The 23,840-nt window shown below is 33.2% G+C and overlaps 1 long non-coding RNA gene across 2 annotated transcripts; it reads right to left on the bottom strand.

The window, feature by feature from the left end:
* Window positions 1-11,383: 11,383 nt before the first annotated feature.
* LOC141664171 (uncharacterized) lies at window positions 11,384-13,474 on the bottom strand. 2 transcript variants are annotated; one of them, XR_012551864.1, is made up of 4 exons: window positions 13,337-13,474; window positions 12,903-12,958; window positions 11,971-12,033; window positions 11,384-11,607 (listed from the first exon to the last, which is right to left on the bottom strand). It is a non-coding gene; the product is annotated as an uncharacterized LOC141664171 (long non-coding RNA). The 2 variants fall into 2 exon arrangements; XR_012551865.1 differs by having other exon boundaries at window positions 13,066-13,455.
* Window positions 13,475-23,840: the final 10,366 nt, after the last annotated feature.

Here is a 23,840-nt window from a genome sequence, read left to right as displayed (position 1 = left end):
TCTTCTAAGCATATTTTGAAATTCCAGGTTTGCTCAAGAAATAGCTATCCTAATTTTGCCTTCTCTCCTTTTCATTAAAAGCAGTATCTCTTTGATCTTCTCCATTTTCAGCAATGAATGATTCAACATATGTAGATAAGATTTTAAGATTCAATCTTGTAATATCCATGATGTATCGTGTAAGGGCACATAATTTATCTTAACTAGTCATTGAGCCCGCTGCGCTTAACATTTTTTTTTATTATATTTTGTATAATTTAAATCAATTTTGTTTACTTAGTAAAATATAGATTTAAATTTATTTTTATCGTTTAGACTTAATAAAATCTTTACACCTACTTGGTGTCCAGAAAATTCTTGATCTTTATAGTTCAGAAGTCATTTTGTATTCAAATTTCGGATAAATATAAATGGGGATACACTATTAAATTTTTATTTTATTTAATTATTGATGATTATTATTAAAATAATATTTTCCACTAAAAATACCTAAGATTTTTATGTAACAATTCCAAATTCTATAAGTTGACTTTCATTAATATGTTGCAGACTTGCGTTGCCCAGGAATCAAGAAATTAAATGTACATTAAAACAATTAACCTCCACCTACTTCATTACTTGAAAATATGTATGTGAATGGGTTAATATGTATCTGTAATTGTTCATCCTTTTCCTTCGTTGTTCAATTTCTTCCCCAAAATGGATATAAGAAACTCGCGGTTTAATTTTGTTTGTCCTAATTTCATTCAAAAGTATAAGCGTGGAAAATTGGTAAGAACTATTTAAATTTGTGTTTATAGTTGTGTTCTATACTTTGTCCATTTACTGAAAATTGCTTTTTCGTCAAATTATTATCGGAGGAGTTACCGTTTGCTTTTTCTTCTTGAAATCAGGACAATTTTCCCCAAAAAGGTATCATTGCATGTCAATTCAGCTAATACTTAGTTCAGTACAATTGATGATAAGGGTCAATACCTTGAAGGTTTGAAGGTATGATGGATTTCTTACTTATAAAGCCATATCATCTAGATATCATCTAGTAATATTGCACTATGATGGTATTAGTAAGTTTCGAATGGAAATATATAACCCTTATGCAATTGAGGGTTATTACTTCTGGTGCTTCTTTATGCAATGGTGTTGAAGTAGATAAGCTTTGTTATACATTTACTTGTAATGCATTGGATAATCTATGCCGCCTTTACCAAATGGTGATCCAGTCTCAACATTTAATCGTGAATGACTTCATAGCAGTACGTATATTTTTTATGATTTAATTTATGAAGTGTGTTCTTAATTTTAATGAAGGTCTAACTCCTTTAGGTACTCCCACAAAATGCATGCACCAAACTTTGTCTACCAAAAAGCTGTTACATGATAAGGCTTGGATTTGAAAAATATTTTTGGAGTATTGATATTAAATGGAAAGATGTCTTTGTTTTGTTTGGGAACTATTGGCAGAAATTTTTTGAAAGATGCACGTATAGAAGTTGGGGATACTCTAATATTTAGGAGGAATGAAAATGAATGCAGTTATGGGGTTTGTATATTTCACAGAGGAAATGCTTTATCAGAAAATTATGTAACGGGTATAACCTAAAATTAAAGTTATAATTAAAAAGATTAACGTAATTATATACTATAATTTTTTTAGATATCTATAATATTAGCAAAATGTATCAGGTGTTTCAGGATTGTCTTTGAATTTCCGATTCTTCAAGTATATAAGTGTATCAGGTCTTAATACCGGAGAACTTGTAAGTCATTTTTCTTAATCAGTACTAAATAATTAAAATTTAATTGCATCTATTGAGGTACTCTATTTATTCTAATGTTAGGAACTTCCACATGTGTTTGTTAACATCCAAAGGAACAACATTAGCAGAGTTGTTAATCTAATTCTCAGTGGAGCCACTTCATTAAGTTGCAATTATTCATTTACTAAAAAAAATTATGGGTTGAATGAACTTTTAAATTATCGGGTGCATAAGAATTACATTATTTTCTTCAATTATATTGGTTACTCTAATTTCTCTATTTGTATCTATGATACGCATTATACTAACTGCTTTCAAGATTTGAATGGGATATTTAATTTTGAGGAATTTGGTGAAAAAAGTCATCAAGTTAATCTGAGTAATAATGATAGTGCTGTTTCTCAAAGGATAGAGATGCCAATTGAAGGTAAGTGTTAATGTCTAATTAGTGTTTTATTGGGAAATATATCTTCCTTTTATTTTACCAATTTGCGAAATTTATTAAATGTATCCTCAATTTTTATTTGTTGATGAATAAGGTACATTCTGCAATTAATTAAGATTTTGGTATGAGTACTGATGAAAGTAGTGATAATAGTGATTCAGAAGGTACATTAATGTATTTAAGGCCCAGAAAATAGTCATTACATTAAATTACATAAGAGTAGTAAACGTCTCTAGGTTGTTAAAGTGAAACTCTTATTCTCTTTGCAGAGGATGAAACTATTTCTGGCGAAGAAATACCGGAGTTTAACGTAATTTTAAAAAAATCTTATCTTGATCAGAATTGCCATGGGGCGGTAATGCCATATTACTAAAATAACACCTATGCACATTAATGTGTTGTCTGAAATGACTTTGGCCATTTTTTTTTAATGTAATTGGATTATATTTTTATCAGTACTTAGGAGCCAATTTATGGAGGGTGTTGAGGACCTGGAGAAAGAGGGTGAAGTCAACATTGTATTTTCGAGGGAGACTTTGGTCGGTGGAAATCCTAAAACGCCAAAAGAAATGCAGATTTGGAATTGGGTGGGATGAATTCATCCTTAAGAACAATTTGGAAATAAATCAGCGTCTGCTCTTCCAATTTGTAGGTGACTTCATTTTCATTGTAACTTCTCAATGTGCATGAGACTTTACATTGTTTTTGGTTGTTCTGTAAAATCAGCATCCATCCTTATGATGTACAACTATATCATGGATTTAACTTTTGATTATGTATTTCTATATTTGGTTGCTAAGACACATAGACTGTAATTATACACTATGTGCCAAAGTTAGCAAGTTTAATTTTGGGCTAAAACTAATTGTTTGATGGATTACTTAAAACTGTCATACTATTTTTTTCCAGTGAAGATACATTACATGCAAATATACGTAAATCATAACTACTCAAAGATAATATTAGTCAGGAATTGTTGGTGGAAAATTTGTAATTCAAGTAGTTTAACATCTTACAGTGTTAATCAATTAATGATAAGCCATGAAAAGTAGATTTCTTGACGAAATAACTTCCTTAGTTGTCCTGCGACATGCCTTCTAGGTGGTAGGCTGACGTTGATGCCTATTTTGTTTATATGTAAAAATAATAAGAGAGCTTAACTTATTAATTATTACCTAAATAAAATAAATTGAGAAGAGAATCGTACAAATATTTACCTCAACATATGAATCTTCTATAGGTTTAGGCTGCTCTTCAATATTAATATGTTGAAGTTCGGCCATTAGGATGATATCTTCAACATAATATAAACATGTGATTTGTATCTTCTCCGCTTCATTAATAGAAATCTGCATTCGATATGTCTTTTCCTCTATTATGTGGAGGATTTTTTCAATTTCTTGTTCACCGTGCTGCAAAAAAATATTTCTTTTATGAATATTTCCATTTGTTCACCTTTTCAGTATACATTCAGAATTTTACCTTGTCAAGCAAATCATTTGCATGAATTTGAAAACAGTTGAGAGCAGCAACACTGCCAAGATGAATAGGAAGTTCCCTAGATTCATCACTAACTAAAACTGGAATATGATACCCGCAGTGATAATAAATATATGCTTTATAAATATTAAAATTTGGGATCATATTATTTATGATGAAGTATAGTATATATGTACCATTTCAGGGGGTATGGCACCTCCCAATCACTACAGTTGCATCTGTTAGTGATCCCGAGGTATAAGGTCTCTTGGTAGCATGATGTGCATATATTTTTTAATCACTGACTGGTATTGTCCACCCTGGTTACTTTAAGATCACATAAAACTTCTTTCTGCATTTTCAAGATACATATTATTTTAAGATTAGATACCACCAAGAGTTACAAATTGTCTTTACTGCTTACCTCATTTGAAACAGGACTTAGATTCATAATATCCCCTATTTTTAGGAGTTTTGGTGGATGCTTCTTTCCAAGAAATTGTAATTCAGGATCTTTCAACCTACTTGATATGAAAATTTAAAGTTTAACTTTACTAATATAAATATTTTTGTAAAAGTATGTAAATATATATAATAATAGTAGTTCTCTACAAATCATTATCAGTTTTGCCTACATGCTTTGCATATGGTTCACGTTGTGGTGGTTAATGTTTAGGTGAAATGTTGTTGCACCAATATTTGAAATATCAACTTGACCTGCATTATAACGTCTGTTACTTTTTAGAATTATAAGCTAGTTGCATATAAATTAATAATTGAGAATCACCTTGCCCCTCGGTAACTCTACCACAACCAATAATGATAATAAGAGGAAACTCGAACTCTTCCTTAATAGCTTCATGAAACATTTCAACAAAGGTATTCCAAACGGTAAATTTAATAGTAGTTTTCCCATCAGATATATTTAATTTCATTTGGGTTTGAGCATCCCCTAATTTATTTTTAAATCGTGCCATTGTAAGCTCCTGGTATTGGATAACACCAATGATATCTGCATGATAATAACGTTGTTAGCAGAGTAATTTCTTTTGGGGAAACATTTGGAATTAAAGGCAAAGAAACATATTACCATTACCTGCAAGATATGTAGTTTGCTTAAAAAGCTGTTTTAGGTCATCCAACTCATAAAAAATCAATGACTATTTTATCAATGTATACATCTGACTCCTCCAAGGGTAATATTTTGCTATCATTTGTAAGAATGATGAATATCTTTTAGGTTGCACCTAAATTTCTCATCTTCTTTATAATCTTTGACAGTGAAGTTTTGAAAGAGGTAAAATTTTCCAGTTTCTAAGGTCGGTTCATATAGGTCTGTGACGTTAGCCGATACTTATGCATGGATTCTACATCGCTGTCGACATTGTAAACAATAAAATGTGAAGCAATATAAATTTGGAGAATACAAATAATTCCTTGAGTAAAGTTTTTACCTTGTTATCCACCAGTAATACATTGAAAGGTTTAAACGACTCACACTGCTTCGTGTAATCTCGCTAATATATATGTTGAGAACTCTAGCCTGTACCTTCCAGTCATACTTTCCCTTCCTTAGTTCTTTAAAAGAGTCATACTTCTGAGTTGCCATGTATATTTGTTTGTTCTTCTCTGCTATTTGAAATGAATGTATGTTATTATATATATGTTTAAGACATGTGTTTTACAATTAAAAAGGTTGGGTTGTATTCTTAATTGTGAAATATATTCTTCATTTAATTCAACTAACTCGGTTGGTGTACCATAATACAAATATGCAGCTCGGCTTCTGTACGGATTTTTTTAGTATGATGACTATAAAACATGTATTAATACTTGTAAAATGGACTAAATATTACTTGGTAAATGGTAATTTCAAATGACTTGTACAAACATGATGAAATAATCATACTACAAAATATTACATAAACTATTGCGGCCTCTAAGCAATAGTTATAGACATATTGCATCAATTAAAGTGTTGGTTCTGTCTCCATCAAATAATTTACACCAAAATTATGTTTTACTATGGTTTCAAGACTTTTTGACCTTAGAGATACGCTCAACCACTTCAATCTCGAATTTAACACCAACTTTCAATTTTCGTCCTCGGACCCTATATATTGATTTCCCAGTAGGTGGACTTGCAAATCAGGGAATAACTTTACTTGGATCAGACACCTGGAATGCAATTGGAAATTATAGATTTTATTCAAAATTAAAAAATCTATAGAAATTAATATGACAATCATAAATTAACTTTTATTGGTTAACTTACTGAGATAATTGTAACATCTTCCTTACTGAGACTATTTTCATCCAACGGATTATGAGAGTCTCAAATTTCTGGAGGATTATCCAATTTTAATGCTTCATAAACTTTGGTTCCTTTGAAATATTATCCTCTGTTGGGCATAATGTGAGAATGTACTACTTGTTGGAAAATTCAATGAGTATTGGAGGAAATCTTTTCTCGTCACCACCCTATTATATATTGAAACAATGATATAAATTACAATACAATCTAACATTTACAAAGAAAAAAAATACAAATTGTTATAAGGTAATAATAAGCGAATAAATTAACATACCAAACGGTTTTCATTCTCAAGCTCATATACATCTTTCCTAATAATCCGTTGAATTTCATCGTCAGGAAGTATGACAAGCATAACCAGTGACATAAGCGCAAACTGTGAACAAGCGGAATATAACAAATATACATGCATTTGCTTTTAGATAGTGAAGTACTTTTCTCCTATTAAAAGAAAGTCTTTTTACAGATATATTCTGTATAATATATTTTATTGGGATAGGGCAGGTTCCGCATACACTCACCGCATAAATATCTACCATCAATAGTGTTAACCTCTTGGTCACATCTTATATGAAAGTTCTCAAACCAGTTGCATTCTGTCTCCATTTTTTTAACCGCAAAATTACATCAAATTCTTTTCTGCAATTGTGGTTTATATAAGAGCACGCATGTAACGTAATGTAAAATCCAAGGTAAAAAAAATTAATAACTCTTGGTACTCAATAGTGAACTGCTTTATCTGTTTGACTGTGTAAATTGTATCATCTTCTTCATGAACCATGTCTCCTAATTGAATACTATATAAAAATATAATGATTTAACGTCATTTAGGTCTAATATGCTAAAGTAGTGTAGCAACTTGAAGTATGTCTTAATGTTTAACCTGTTGTGAAGGATTCTGACAACATAATGCTCTGGATTAATGTAATATCTTGTAGCCGGATAATTCATGAGGTAAATCTCTTGAGTAGCTAGGAAATAAGCATTAAATTTTAGCCGTTTGAGGAGCATATTATCAAAACTTTGGACAAACAACATTCAACAATTGATAATAGGATTTAGTTATTTACCTTCGAACTTGTTAACCTTTACACTGCTAATAATGATAACCACTTTCTTCTCTTCTAATTTCTGAACATCTCCCTCAAAACTTTGTCCAAACTCGTTAAAGAACATAACATTGACTTCATTACTTGAATTGACATTATATTAGTGAGTGAGTATTATGTTCATGTAATATCATAAAGTGAGAAGAAAATAATATTAAATATAAATATATAATTCACATTATGTACCTCCCATCTATTAACCTAAATTTCATATGAGACTTAGTTGGGTCATCGTTTCCGGTTATACATCTCGCAGTGGATGTGTCTAAAATACCAATAACATCTAAAGAAAGGAAAATGTAGTTTAATTTAGAATACATTACTATATTCTTCGTTAATTTATAAAGTAAAGGTAATCTATATGAATTCCATTGAGGTTTACCAATTAAGAAGCGGTTAGAAGCCACAAACTTGGGAACTTCTTCCAGAGAAAAGAGATCAAAGGCATATTTTGGCATGAGTGAGATATCTTCTTTAACAATTTCGAACTTTGTTTACTTGTCAAAGTAAATATGCTTCTGGTTCCTCAAACAGAGATTTATTTCATCGCCTTTATAATTGTGTACCTTGAAATTACTGAGATTGTAGATCTGACCTTCTTTCAATTCCTCTGCAAAAGCCTCACATAGCTTCTCACTCATAAATGCATGTATCCGACAACTCTGCATATAATATCTGTATGTCAATCAAATATTGCTGGAAGACAATTAAATTCATAGTAATGTTGAAAACTACATCACCTGCTCATCAATAAGTAATTTTCCTGTTTATCAAGTAACAAATAATAGAACAACAAATTACTTATTCATTGATTTTCCTGTTTATCCCCTTCCATACAACTTGAGCCCTAACAACTACTGAGAAAACAATTTTCTCGGTGGAAAGATTGAGCAACAGTGTTAATTATCTAGATGAGATTGTACTTTGGTAGTTATGCTACTCTTTTTGGTATATGTTACAAAAAAAATGTTGTTCGATTCTTATTGCAAGAGTGTATAGGGTATACAGTTCACTGGCTTCAAAATATTTTTGTTTTTATCATTAACGTGGCTTCGTCAATATGGAGCTTGGCACTCATTAAATGGACACCAAAGGGGTTATAAATGTAAACCGATATACATTTTTACGGTGGGTACACGAAGAAAATGTATTAATCGATAAATTAATACTTCAATAAGTTATGAAGATATTAAAAATTTCTAAAGATTATGAAAAACATGTAGTATTTTAAAATTTCTAACATTTGTTTTTTAATATATATATGCTTTAAATGTAGCTATTATCTCAAAATAAATGAATCACGTATAAATTGTTCGACGATAAATAGTTAATTAGCATCATAATAGTCATTTCCAAAAAAATAAAATGAAAAAGATGAAGAAGTGAATGGTATTGGACTCACAATTAAATACTTACCATATATTTATATTCATAATTTTTGTTGTAATCACAATAAGTAATAGAACAACAAATTACTCTGCAATAATATGAAATGGTATCAAGTAACAAATAATTGCACATTAAGCAAGTTTGGTTCAAGATAAAAACATCAAATTATTTCCAAATCAAAAGGATTAACATATATAACTTTACTAATATAGTAGACAAATTATATGCATTTTCCAATTAAATGCATAACGGCTAATCATACTCGTTTACTTTGATGTTGATAAAAAAAGTAATTGATCGACAAATATAATTTTATATTAATGATTATATTTGGTTGGGATAATATATTAATTGTTTTTTTCAAAAATTTCAATTCATAAATATATGACATATTTTGCATAATATTTAGATAATAATAACGGGATTAAAGGATTTGGATCTCGTATTGTATTTAAGTTCAATGAAATCTAGTTTAGGTATTATTATTAATTTTTTTTTGCTAAACCTAGCACTTTTAATAAATAAGAATGTATTTTTAAAATATTCAATGATAATCATTTTGAAGAGTTTAAAGTAATGATCGAATAACATTTATTAATATAGTTGGCGTATAACCAGCAACATTTTGAAGTAAACCTGGGAAATTTAATCACCATATCAGTTTATGATCGAATCTTTTTCAGACATGTTACACTATCGGATTAAGAAGTTATTGGAGACCTATCTACTAAGATCGGATGAGATTAATTACGATTATTATTCGAGTAACAAAAAATTGAATAATTACTTCAAAATTTTTCCAAACACTAACACTTTAAAATTAAACTTTTGTTATATATACTACCTTTAATAGAATATAATATACTATTTTTAAACATTATTAATAAATATTAATATGATTATCAACATGGGAAATTGATTCACCAAATCAATTATGTATCGGTTATGTTTATGATCGGTTACACTATCGGATTAGGATATAATTGGAGAACTACTGCTTAGGCACGAATGAGATTCAATTTCAGATTAATTACGTTTCCCACAAATTCGTATCATAAAGTCATCGTTTTTCCAATCTATGAGACTTTAAAATAATATACTATTATTACATACTAATTTCAATATAATATAATGTAATTCTAGAAAAATTAAATAAAACATAATTTAGGGACTATAAACATTAAATACATTTATATTTGAATTTTTCGTATTAAAAATTATATTTGGTTCGTATAATATAGGCATTGGTTTTGCTCGGTTACAGTTTATTATCAGATGTGTTTTATAAATATTATATATTACTGAATTTATAGAGTTTAATAAGTAATTATCGAATCAAAAATGTATAATTGGATCTCAATTCATTGATTTCATAATAGGTTATTCAGATCTAGACACATTTCAGCATCCAAGTTTTAGTTGCATGCAATGTTACTAATAGTTATTTCACCGCTTTATATTTCAAAATTTATTAATAATGAAAGAACCTTTAAAAGGGATCCGGTAAATGTTCAATTTATTTAATCCAACATTTCAAGTATCAAGCTTACGTTTCTGTCTTTAACTCTAAAGCGTACAAACATCGGGATGGTCAAAATATTCTTTTCAATATTAATTTGGGTTATTTCAGATAATATTTATTGATGAAAATATATAACTCCATTTTGTTCGTTTCAAATTTAAAATAAGTTGTAGTATTTCGCATCTTTTCGCTAAAATTTTTCATTTTTAACGACACTTCATATTATAATGTAGTTATATGTAGTTATATTTCATTTTATAAATATTATATGTTACTGAACTTGTAGAATTTAATAAGTAATTATCGAATCAAAAATGTATAATGTAGTCGGGGTTTAACGAAAATCTTCTTGAAGTAAACCTGGGATATGTATAATTAGGTATTATTTTTATTTATGATCAGTTAACGATCCAATTAATATCTAATTGGATAGTTATTGCATTGGAACGGATGCAATTCAATTTCGGATTAAATTCGTTTCACAAAAATTCAAATCATTTCTTTATCAATTTATCCAATCCACGAGACTTCTAAAAAAATTAATTTTATTATAAATACTACATTTAATATAATATACTATATTTTTAAAAAATATTAAGACAAAATAAAATGATGATCATAAACGTAAACTAATTTATTTTTGAAATTTTATATTAGTGATAAAATTACGTTTGTATATTATATGCACATTGTTGTTCGATTTCAAATTATAATAAGAGATAGGGGTATTCATGAGTTCGTCAGCCAGATCAAACCGATCCAACCCGAACCTCTTTTAGGCCGATCAAACCGTTATAAAAAAACCCAATCCATGGTTGGGTTAAAAAAATTTCAAACCGTATTAAATGGGTTGAGTACAGGTTCAATATTTGTTGCCCAGTAAAGATACAATTGTTTAAGGGGTACTACACCATAAATGGCCTACAGCAACACCAAGAAAATGTTACAACAGACCCAAAAAAGTGTTACCATAGCCAGAAAAAGCCCTAAGGTAACATAAAAATTAAGTTGCTTTTTTTCGAGTTACCTTTGGCCCATAAGGTAACATCCCTTTTGCCCTGCTGCAACATTGAATTTTATGTTACAATAGGCTTCAAAGGTAACATCAAAATATGTCTATAGTATCATACTATGTATGTTACCTTTGTACTTAGAATTTGTAAAAAAAAAATGGACCCTACATGTGGGCCCCACCCGTGGGCCACAAAATCATTGTAATATTTTTTTCCTACTATAACAGTTTTATAATGATTGGTATTATATTATACCAATTTGTTTGTAACATTGAAGTACCTAATATAACAAATTTCTAAAAAAAATTTGACAAAATTTGTTTGTAAATTGAACATGCCACAAACCTCTTTTTTATACAAGTCAACAAAATAACCAAAAATAATACAACCTTGTACCTATATCTAGGTATAAATAACAAGACAAGCTAATTGGCTAATACAAATGCATCCTTATCACTACAATTAAAAGCACTGACTTTTAACTAATCATCAAAATCTCGATAACTGGCTTTGAAACGCTAACATCATGTTACGTCTCATCTGCTTCTCTAATTTTGACTCCAAATTACTTCTGCCTTCCTGTGAGTCAATGATGTAAAGTTCAGTTTACATCTATCCAGCAAATCTAAATATATATGAACATATACAAATAATCAAGACACACAATATATGTATTCTTATATTATTATGAACTGTGGCAAGGCCCCGAAAAGGGCGTTAAAATATTTCCCGGGAGAGATCATTTAATTAGATCTGAAACTCTGGTGACCTTGAAAATTATTTCCCGGTCTGCTATGCATAGAAAATTTATTTAAATGAAAGATGTTACGTAACAAAAATGTAAAATAACTTTGGACCCTGAAAATTGACAAGATCATTCGTGTTGATACTCAATTGTGTGTGCGTGTCAGTTCATATGAAAGAGGCTACAAGTGTACTTACAGGGTGAAGCCATGAAAAGTATTATCATCAGTAGAGGTAAAAAAGCCAGACCCATCTGGAGACCTACACAAACTCATCAATATCACAAACAAATTTCAATAATAAGTAAAAACAAAAACAAATGAGCACTAAACAAATATCAAGAAAATCAAGAAAAAGGGGTGTAAAAATAAAAGCAGCACAAATCTAACATTTAAGATACAAGGACTCCACACAAATAAAACAGGAAAAAGCATTAATATTTTGAGAATCTTTATACAGTGTAGTGTACCCATATAATATCTCACAGATAAGACTTTGTTCCACTAGGACACGGGTAAAGGTAAGATATATATAATATCTCAGAAATGACTCCTCGGGATCTAATCATTTTACTAAATGGCTTAGTCACAAAACAATTGAGTTCTTCAACCTGGGGAATTTTTCTTTGCTACAGCATATACACGGTAAGCAGCCATCCCAACAAGCGTCACTACAGTTCCAACTATAATAGGGTATGACAATAATTAGAGACTAGAAAATAAAATTAATTACTAACAAAGCTGATAAACTACTAGTACGAGACTAGAATTGGATAAAGCGTTACAAAACCTAAATGTATACTGCTTCTGAAATAACTGAATATATCAGCAAGGATATTGGAAACAAGCCAAATTTTGTCGAATTGCATCATGAATAAACTTTGTATTGTTCATTTCCATGATAAATTTGATATTACAGTGTTCTACAAGCCAAACTCCTAAATCTAATATCTTTTTCAGTTCAAATGACATCGTTTCATCCTCCAAATTCCGTCATATACAACCCTGGATCAACCATCATCGGCTTAGCTCAGTGTTTCCTTCATAAATCATTACAGTTTTCGCAACAGTAACACAAATTCCAAAAAAAATCAAAGTAATATAAACAAAAATGTTAAAAGAACCATTTACCTTTTCCACCCAAAGTTTACTAGTATGCTCAATGAAATTTAAGTCTCGCGGTAAATCTGAAAACGCATCAAGAAGATCGGCACATTCATCACAAAAATTAGTACTAGAGTTACAACAACTATATAAACAATCACAAATATAAGGAATAGTACATTAAACAGACCATCTTGAGTAATAAGCACTGAGATTAATAAACCAATCCCACTCTCCGGCATCTTTCAACAACACAAAATTGAATAAAAAGTGGAGCAATTTTTCACAAAATTGAACAAATCCAAGCGCTCTTCAGGGGAGGATTCGGCATCAAGATGAACAACATACTGATTATAAGGATGGTACATAGATGAGATAAACTAGGAGCGAAGAAAATAGAGAGAGAGGGGGAGGGAGGTAGTATATACATATACACACAAAATTAGAGAGAGAGGTACTACCTTAGAATGAACTGCAAACTGATTTGGCCTCAATTCCAATTAAAAACCCTAGCTCCAATTAAGCCAAGAGAGCGCCTGAGAGAGATGTTTAGAGTGTGAGAGAGCATGAGAGAGAGATGTCTTACAATTGAAGTTTTGACTGTGTGAAATTTAACCCGGGTTGGTCGAAAATAATGCCACCTCTCCAAAAAATTTGAAAGCCCGCCTGATGGAGAGCCCAACAAGAGTCAAAAAAATTGCTGCTAATTTCACTTTTTTTTTAATAAACTTTTAAGTTTAAATAATACTCAATTTTTTATTAATAAAAAAATATCAGTTACTAATTAGTACAGTTTACAAGATTAGCATAAAAAAATTATTTTATCAATCTTAGCTAATATTATTGCTTAATTATATTATGAAAATTGATTATTTTTCAAGTCAATAATTATGCATATTTAATTATTTATAAAATGTTACTTTTTTATCCATTAACACCCTATTGTAACATAAGTTTCCACATGTTACCATATGCAACACTTTGAAGCTATAGTAACATATTACAAAGGCTATGGTAACATCCAAAATACTACGTTACCTTAGGCTAAGATGAGCATACCTAAGGTAACATAATTTTATAACACGCATGATTAAATCATTGCGATAGGCCATTTATGGTGTAGTGGGGGTTGGATACAATTACATAAATGTTTCGAACAAGTAATAAAATATAACAGCTTTTTATATATCTGATAAAAACTGTTACAAAATCCTCTCAAGAAATACTGATATTCTTGAGAGCTGCTGGGTCGAATGATCCTCAAGTGTGTTTTTCCTAAGAGATGACCTAAACTGTGTTTATCTACTACACAGCTACAACAAATTAATCTAAGATATGCATTATCAAAAAACTAACTGAAACTGATACATATCTTAAACTAAATAGATAAAGTCCTATAACTCAGATTTAACAGATATAGGCTCCACATTATGACGAACAGAATAAATCCTTTAATGCTGACTGTCTTTAAATACTGATGTCATACAAATGCGGATGATATACCAAATCCTGACGGTACATCAGATCCTGATGACATTCGAAGAACCAAATCCTGAGCTTCTTCTGATTATTGAGAATTCAATACGTAACAATCTCCCCCAATTTATGCTTAATGCAATGAAGCATAAATTCCATTCTCAATGATGCCAAAACCAATCTACAAAATGTACAAGGAGTAAAGCTTACTTCAGTATCTTCAGATAACTGACAGTTGTTCCAAGAAAGTTCTTCAATCTTTCTTCCTCCTTGTCTCGTAGGACTTTAACAAGCTTTTTCTTCAAACCTCTCTTCTCTTCAGTGTCTTCTCCAAGCTGATAGATAGCTGATCTTAACTTAGAAATTGAGCTTTTGCTTATCTCAAAATCACCAATCAACATGAAGCTTAAACTGACATCATTATGATCAGGACTGAAGGATAACTGAGGACTGTTGAGAAAAACTTGTAACACAACAACTCCCTTTTTCATCTGCATTTCTCGACCAGTATAAGTTCTGTACTCAGGAACATAATCACCATTGTATTTATCATCTTTTGTAATGACTCTTCTTCTGATCATTTCAAGTATCATAGAAGACCAGTTTTCGGTGACTTTATTCTCAACTCTAAGAAGATAGTGAATGTATTTCAATTCAGTCACAGTCTTCATTAAGAGTTGTTGTAATGTAAAGCTTTTTACTTTACCATCTCTGAAAAAGTACAGAATCTCTTCACTGACATCATCATCATTTATCTTTCTATGAACAATCTTCACAGCTTCAACTTTCTCAAGATGTGAAGGAGAAATTCTTTCACCAAGATTTTCTGTCAGAGTATCTGTATCCAATAGATCAGATTCCAAGATCTCTATACTGGAATGACCAATGCCTCTGGTTCGAGATTTGATAAGTTTCAGTTTTTCATTGTATACCACCCAAGAAGGCTTCTTGATCGACTTATCAACCTCTTCCTATTTTGAGATATAATCTCTTAACCCAACTGACACAAATTCAACATGATTGAACCCTTTAGAATAATTGAATACATGGATGTCTTTCCATCTTCTATTCTTCTTGTCGAGAGGAACATAGTTTGAAGACAAATCATCAGTCTTCCCTTCTGGTTTATGCCATAGCTCCCTCTTTAATTTTAAAACTCTCTGAAAATATTATTTGCATGCTTGATCACCTTCCCTTCTATTAATCTTTTCCTTTTCATCAGCCTCTGAAATATGAGGAGTAATTACTAGAGAAGGAGCTGACTCATTTAATGCTTTGATCACCTTTTCATCAGAGTTAAAATCAGTGATCAGGTTCACAGCATCAGGATCTGCTTTTACCTCAGGATTTGTGTCTGCATCAGGAGTTATATTCTGATTTGCTGTATCAGCTTGATCAATGTAAGTGGCTGATCTTTTCTTCCTTGGTATAATCAACTCTTCTGGCTTCTGAACTGCTTTATCTTCTTCATTTCCTTGTACAGGAACATAACCTTCTCTGGATAGAAAATTCAAAAGAGTTAAATGGTGTCACTTGCCTTGATTCAGAAGTTCTTCCACCTCTTCCTCTACCTCTTCCTCTTGCTCTTGCAGATCTACCACCTCTTTTTCCTCTTCCTTTAGAAGTGTTAGCTTCATCTTCAATTTGAGACAAAAGCTCCTTTTGTTGCATAACTGCTTCTTCAGGTGTTAGATCAGGAAAATCTTCAGTTATATACCCAAGAGCACTCCTAGCATTCTTTTGCTCAAACTTCTTGTCTTTGCAGTACAAGATAATCTCTTCACCTGTTTCTTTATGTCTGTAAAGAAAGAACATCCCTTTAGCTTATGCTAAATTTGAGATTGTATTATCATCATCCTCAGGAGCACCAACAATAGTCTTGTGCTTGGCTTTATAAGCACCAGTAGACTTCCTTTATCCCGAAGGATCATTCTTCTTGGAATGTTGAAGTTGTTGAGCAGTAGAAGCAATTTGAACATCTGTAACTGGATTGTTCTTATCACCATCATCATCAATATCTTTATCCTTTGTCTGAATAGAATCTGGTGTACATTTTGTAGCAACTATCTTCTCCCCCTTTTTGGCATCAGTATTTTAAAGAAGAGAAAACAGAACATCCAGTTTGTCTCCTATAGAAGAAACCTTGTCTTTCAAGGAGGAAAGTCTAGAGGCCATATTATTTTGAGATTTAACAACATCTTTGATGGTATTTTTCACACTTTTGATTTCAGCTGAGTTAGGTGTGTGAAGCAAAAATCCATCAATTATGTCTTTGACACCAACATGAGACTTCTTCATTTCATCAAGTTCAGAGTGAATTCCTTTAACAAGAATGGTTGAGGCCTTAAGATGCAACTTCAGATCAGGAGTTTGAATTTTATCATAGGCTCTATAAATGTGTTGCAGGCCAATAGCAGATGAGATAGAAGTATTTGCAAGTCTCTATTTATAATCATATTCTGTCTGTCTGAAATACTCAGCATCATGATTGTAATAAGAAGGATGTTCAGTGAAGTGCGAAGAAGAACCAACATTGGACTTCTTAGATGCATCAATTGCAGACTTAAGCTGAGCAATATCAGGATCATCATCATCACTATCATTGTCAGAGTTAGACAAGCCATCAGAAGAATGTGCAGAATCAGGCAGAATTGCCTTACCTTTAGCCAGATTCTTTGCAAGAGATGCCTGTGGCTGATGTGATCCTGAAATAGAAACATAGTAATACCTAAATCTCTCTGTTCTTTTCAGGTGATCTCATCACTTCTCACATAATTTATTACTTTTAAGAGTAATATTATTCTCACAGAAGAAACTTTATAAGTAAAGAAAAACTTATAAGATTCTTGTCTCAAAACTACCTCTCCTTTTGCTAGTACAGGAGACTGCCACTCAAAATATTTTTCGCTCTTTTTTTTATATCAGATATTTTCATACAATCTCATGAAAGGCTCAATAACACATTTAGAAAAAAAATAAGAGATGGCTGAGAAGAGCTGTATGTTTGTCATATAAATAGAGGTAACCTCAAATAAGAGACTATTTATAATCATACAAACATGAGAATATATGAGAAGTTAGCAATACCTGAAGGTGATTTCTCAAGTGAAAGTGATGAAAGTGGAGAAACAAACAGCATATCAGGATGTTTTTTCAAACTAGCAACTACTAATAGATCATCAATTGTAGCTAGTGCAGTTGAAGGATGATTCTCAGTAGGAGCTAATGTATCATCAGGATTTGATCTGTCAGGAGAAGTTGAAAGACTAGCATCAGTACTTTGAACTGATGGTTCTTGTGGAGTCTGAGACATGTGAGTTGCTTCAGGAATACTTGGTGAAGGTTCTTATGTGCTCTTCTCAAAAATAGGATCATCAATGATTGTATCCACTCGTGACAGTATGTCCTGATGAGTTTTCTTTTCCTGGAGTAGTTGAACAGATTCTGCAAGAAGATCACTCTGAGCAATATTAACAATGATTTGTGCAGCCTCAATGTCTGCATCTTCCCTTTGACAAGATGGTTCTTGTGTGACTGGATGTGTTCAGTTGCTAAATCCCTTTGAGACCTAGGTTCTTGTGTACTAACATCCTTGTCAAGAGGCCGAGTCTTCTTCTTCTTTCTGATATATCCAACTACTTCTTCACTTCTTCTTTTCAACTGGCTCTTTGCAGTTTTCTTGTTTTCAGCAGTTACTTCAATTACTGAAAGCTTGTCAAGCAGAGCACTGGCATCAGTAGTTTGCTCCTTGATTCCAGTAGTGTCAATCAAGTCATCAGGATTTTCATCAATGGACTTCTTGATTTTTGACAAGGACCCTATTGGCATTTGATCATCTGATTCAGGATCTTCTTGAATGATCAGTCTTCTTTTCCTAATTGGAAAGCAGTCTTCTTTCTTCTCACTCTCACTCAGTGAGACTTGTTTAGCTTTCTGTCCAGATGTGACAGATTTCTTAAACAACCTTTTCTTTGTTACAACTGATGTCTTGTGAGAGACAGCAGAGGAGGCTAATTTAGAGGCTTGTTGTGTTTGCTATTTGGAAGAAGAAATGCTTAGGTTAGAAACAAGATGGGTGATTTCTTGAGTCGTAGCATTATGAACTGTGACAGAGGTGCCATTATCAGGATTTGCAGGCACTTGTGTAGGAGTAGGTCTATTTCTTAACAGAAATTGCCTGACCTCTCTAGGAAGAAAGGGCGGTCCTAAAAATTTATTCTTTTCATCCCTTTTGATATGATCAGTGATTGCTTTCTCAGAAATTTAAAAAATAGGGAGTAATTCATCATCATCAAAAATATCATTAGGGCATAGAAAATTGAAAATTAGATGCAAAAACCTAGTATACCCGATTATTCTTGAAGCATCTGCTCTCCTAGCAATTATGAACTTTAATATAAAAGTTACCATAATCAAAATTACCAGAGTTAAGAAGAGAGTACCCAATTCTCAGGGAAGTGGATGGAAGAGCATCAAAGTTTATTGTCTTATTCAAGAAACATCTACTGATGTAGTCAAAGAAAAAGTTCCACTCTCTTTTCAGTTTGGTCCTGGCCAGTTTTCCAATGGTTGTGATTTCTCTTTGATAGCCTAAAGTCCTTAGCATATCAAACAACTGCTCATTGGTATGAGTATCAGGAGCACCATCAAGAGCAGGCAATCTCAAGGCTTGAAGCAGAATATCAGCATCAACTTCATATCTTTGGTACTTATACTCAAAAGAAAAAGCCAGTATATGTTGAATTTACCACTGTTGTGTTCCAGACCTGCATGACAGCCCTGTATGACACTTTAACAGGATTTGTGAGAGCATACCTAATTGGACATAGAAGGAGAAAATCCTGAATATCATGAAAAGATGATGGTAGCTGCTGATGTATAAGCAGAGCTAAGTAATTATTAGTACCAAATGTGTTTCCATGAATGATCGTGGTTTGACTGAAGAGTGGTGAAACTTCAGAAGTTGTCATGATGTGAATAACTTATGAGAGAGAGTAAGTGTGAGATGTGCGCAGTGAAACTATGTGTTTGATGAATTATGTTATGGGTCAAAAACTAAGGTATAATAACTGCTGTATTTATAACTAGGGAACGTGAGCTTCAAGGCTCGATTTGACTGCTCTTGTGTTTTGTGACTCGATCGGCCTCAACAAGATGCCTACGTACCTTGCTGTATGCCAAGGATCAAGTTAAAAAACATAGTTTTGATCTGTGGGGTGAAGCCCCTTATATAGATGTTGGGAGTCCTTGAATTGGACTTGGGTTAGGAGACTTGGTGGGCAAGTCTCAGAATTAGAATGGACTTTGGAGTCCTAAGAGGTAGGAAGCTGATTCCTTATCCCACGAAGTTCCTTGGAGGCCAATCTACAAGCATTTATTTCCTCTTTAGGACTCATCTTATCTGCTGACTTATCCCTTATTAATTAATTATGAAATTAATTAATATTTCGGGTTTTAGGCCCTCTCAAATGGGCCTAGTTGTTGGCCTAATTCTGATATAATTAATGTCATATTAATTACATACTCAGGCCTTATTTTATTCCCTATCATTTACCCCCCAACTTCTGGGAAACTGTGAAGAGGTTTCGCAGAATTAAGTTCATTCGTTCCCTTACAGGGTATCGTAAAATATAGAGCGACCTACACGTTTACAACAATTTGCCTTTATTCCCATTATTTTAGGAGTTACTTTAATTTCCAGGAATTTTTCCTTAATTCTGGGATATTTCCTTAATTTCCAGGAATTTTCCCTTAATTCTGGAAATTTTTTCCTATTTTTTTGGAATTTTCCCTTAATTCTGGGATTTTCCCTAATTTTCCAAAAATATTCATATTTTTCAGAAAATTTCTTAAGGAATTTCCTTAATTTCTACAATTTTTTAGGATTTTTCTCCTTTTTTTTCTTTTCTTATTCTTTTTCTCTTCCTTTTTTTTCTTTTTCTTTTTTTAATAACTGGTTCGACCAGAAATCCTGTTCGATCAGGATCCTGGTCAAATTATCCCTCATATTGCCCAGGTCGAAGCTCTTTCGAGCAGGAGGCATTCGAGCAGGAATCCTGGTCGAATTTCGGCCAGGATTTATATCCATTTTTTTGTTTTTTTTTTGTTTTTTTTAAATCCTCCACTTTTTGACCAGGATTTTAACCCTTTCGGTCAGGATCCATTTTTTTGACCGAATTAAACCCTCTTTTTAGCCCTAGTCAAAGCTCTTTCGACCTCAAACATTTTGACCAGAAATTAAATAGAAATTCTGGTCAAATTGGGTCAGATTCTGGTCAATTTATCCCCCTTTTTTAGCGCTGGTCGAAGGCATTTTTGACCTCATCCATTCGACCAGAAATTCAATAAGAATTCTAATCGAATAGAATCAGGATTTTTATATGTTTTTTGGCCCATTTTTTCTCCGGGCTTTTCTTTTGGGCCAACCCCTTACTGGGCTTCTTTTAATGGGCCTTCTTCTAATTTGGACCATGCTAGGATTTTTATATTCCAAGGCCCAATAAGATCTGGTTTTATATTTTCTAACTTGGGCCTTTTTGCTGGGCCTTTTAAACATTTGGGCATCCTTGGGCCCATTTTTTTCCAGGCTTTTCAATTGGGCCCCTTATTTTTCCTGGTATTTGAAGATAATATTCATATATGTGCAGGGCTTTGATTTGAATATTTGGGCCCTTATCTGGGCTTGATTTATTTCCAGGCCCAACAAGACTTAATTTTATTATTTCTCCTGAATTGGGCCTTTTTATTGGGCTTTCATAATCCTAGACCTGGCAAAATTTATGCTGGACCTTCATTCTTAAGCCCACATTCCAGAATTTTCTAGAATTTTTGAGTTTTTTCTGGATTCTTCCAGAATTTCCAAAAATATTGTATTAACTTAAGTTTTTTACTTAAAATTTTCCAAGAATTCCCTAGAACATTTCAGAATCTTCTTGTTTTTGGGCCCAAATGTGCTTTTTAAGGCCCAACTTGCCTTCCTTTTGGATATATAAGGGTGAGTTGAGAGTGTGATTTCCTCACACTTCTCATTTTATTTTCCACTCAACTCCAATCTCTTCTATCCTCCGCACTCTCAATACTCTTCTCCTTAGAGTTTTCCGGCCAACTCCCTAGCCTTTTCCGACCTTCTTCAAGTTTCAAAGCTTCCTTCCTCCATTAATGGCAGACAAGGGTGCTGAGAGAGCGCCACGATTACCTCAGCTTCGAAACGAGGTACCGATATTGAGATCCGCTCTTTTTACATGTCTTTACTTGATATGATTAACACTAGAGGGGATGAATACCCCTCTAATGCACATCTTGACTCTTTTGATTACTACAACACTTGGCATAATATAGATTATGATAAGTTAAACGTATGTTATAATGTTCATCCCCCCTTAGACTAGTTCCAGTTGACGGTGGCGATCGCACTTGCCACTGGAAACCCAACACTCTTTTTGTTTATACAGATGCCCTTAATGTTGGGCTTAGGTTTCCTTTTCATCGTTTTATCCCCCACCTTTTAGCAGAATTGCAGATTAACCCCTGTCAGCTTCCTCCAAATGCCTGGAGGAACATTTTATGTTTCATGGTTTGTTTTCTTAGGGGAGGTTTTCCTTTATCAGTAGCAATTTTTAGGAAAATCTTCCAGTGTTATAACAGTTCTTCGAGTATCTATGGTTGGGTCTACATTAAACAAAGACCCAAGTGTAAGCATATTTTTAATAGTGCCTCCATTCCCGACAATAACCAACATTGGAGGAGTAGTTTTGTCGGGTTAAGGTGGGAGAATGGGGACTGGGAACCCTCTTTAGATCTTCCTTCGCGAAGGTTAGCGATGGTAGCCTCAAATCCATTCACCTAACCCCCGAGGAAACTATCATTTATGATGAGCTCACTCAGGTTGATGGTACCACTATCAGCTGGACTCTTTTAGAGGAGTTTTCCCTTATTCATGTGAGGCTATCCTCAGAATCTCAACAGGGTATTTTTCTCCCCTTCTCATTTTTATTTTCTTCCATGCATTATTGACACCACTTATTTTTGTTTTTCTCTTGTTTTTGAAGCTGCTAAGGAAATTAATGAGGATAATGTGCCTGTTGTTGAGGAGACCAGAAGGATGAAGAAGGCTCGCCTTGCGGGACTGGATACTCGGGGGAAGGCTACAGAGCTTAGCTTCTTAAGGAAGCATAAGGAGCCCATGGTGGAGGTTCCTGTTGAGGGAGCTGAAGCCCACAGTGCTCCTATTTCTGCTACTGCTCCTGTCTCTGCTGCTATTGGAGCTTTCCAGCCTCTTTGGGGATTCCACCGAGGGGATACCGTGGTTGGATCCACAAAGCACGCTTGGGATTGGTCTTACCACGGCGTAACCCCCAAGGACTTCACCAATGTGGTAGCTACTCCCGACCTGGAGAGGTTAAAGCTCATGGGAGCTCAGTCCTTGGCCTCGGTATGACTCTTTCTTATAATTTTACTATCTTTTTACTTGTAGCATTCACTTTCCTTATATCTTTGTTTATCATTTTGTTTCAGTCTAACGCCTACTTCTAAGGCACTATAAGGCAAGCTGAATCTTGGAAGAGGGCTTCAGACAAAGCTGATAATGCTCTCAGGAAGCAGTAGAGGAAGTACGCTGCTTTGGAGAGAAAGTTGATACGTAAAGAGGAGGAGCTCGGAGAGTCCAACACTGAGCTGGTTGTGCTAAGGGCTGAGAAGGACAAGGCGATTGACAACTACTTGGACTCGGAGGAGTTTAACCAGTCTATGAGGGTGAGGGACGACTCGGTGTTCCCTGGATTTTTTAGGACTGGCTGGGACACGGCCCTTGGGACCGTGAATGAGGCTTGCCCTGATATTAACCCAGCGGACTATATATGCCCTGACGACTAGGCTTTACTACAGAGGTTCTGCACCTGAGTGGTTATCTCGGATCGTATCCCTCAGGACCCGCTTCTTCCTCCTCCCGAGTCATCTTCTAGGCCTTCTGCAGATGATAACTCTTCCTCCTCCGGGACTACTGAGACTTCCAGCGAGAGCGGCGAAGATGATGATATGGATGTTGAGGGCACCTCTGCTCCTTAGAGCTTTTCTAGCCCTGCGTGGCTTATTTATTTTACTTTGTCTTTAAGACTTAATTTATCAGACTTTGTACTATTTATTTGAACCATTTTTATTTATCGAACTTTATGCTTTCATCTTGTGCACTTAGTTTACTTGCCTTGCCACATGGATTTAAACATATTTCGAGAACTTTCTAAATCTCTTAAACTGTTGGGATTCATCCCTTACATAAGTCTTAATAAACCTCAAAATAAAACTAAAACATGTAATGCTAAGCAAGCAAAGCTTTAAGCTGCTTTTCAACCTACTTGTCACCTTGACAAGTGAGAATCGTGCTCAATTACTTCACACATAGTAAATCTTCAGGTTTTGTGCATGCCAAGTCCTCAGGACTTCAAAACCATCCATAGTCTCCAGCTTGTAGGTTCCTCTACCTTGAACACTTTT

Source organism: Apium graveolens, chromosome 6, assembly GCF_009905375.1.
Source record: "Apium graveolens cultivar Ventura chromosome 6, ASM990537v1, whole genome shotgun sequence".
Taxonomy (NCBI): domain Eukaryota; kingdom Viridiplantae; phylum Streptophyta; class Magnoliopsida; order Apiales; family Apiaceae; genus Apium; species Apium graveolens.
The sequence above is the reverse complement of the archived record's forward strand: the minus strand, read 5'-3'. Positions and strand labels throughout refer to the sequence as shown.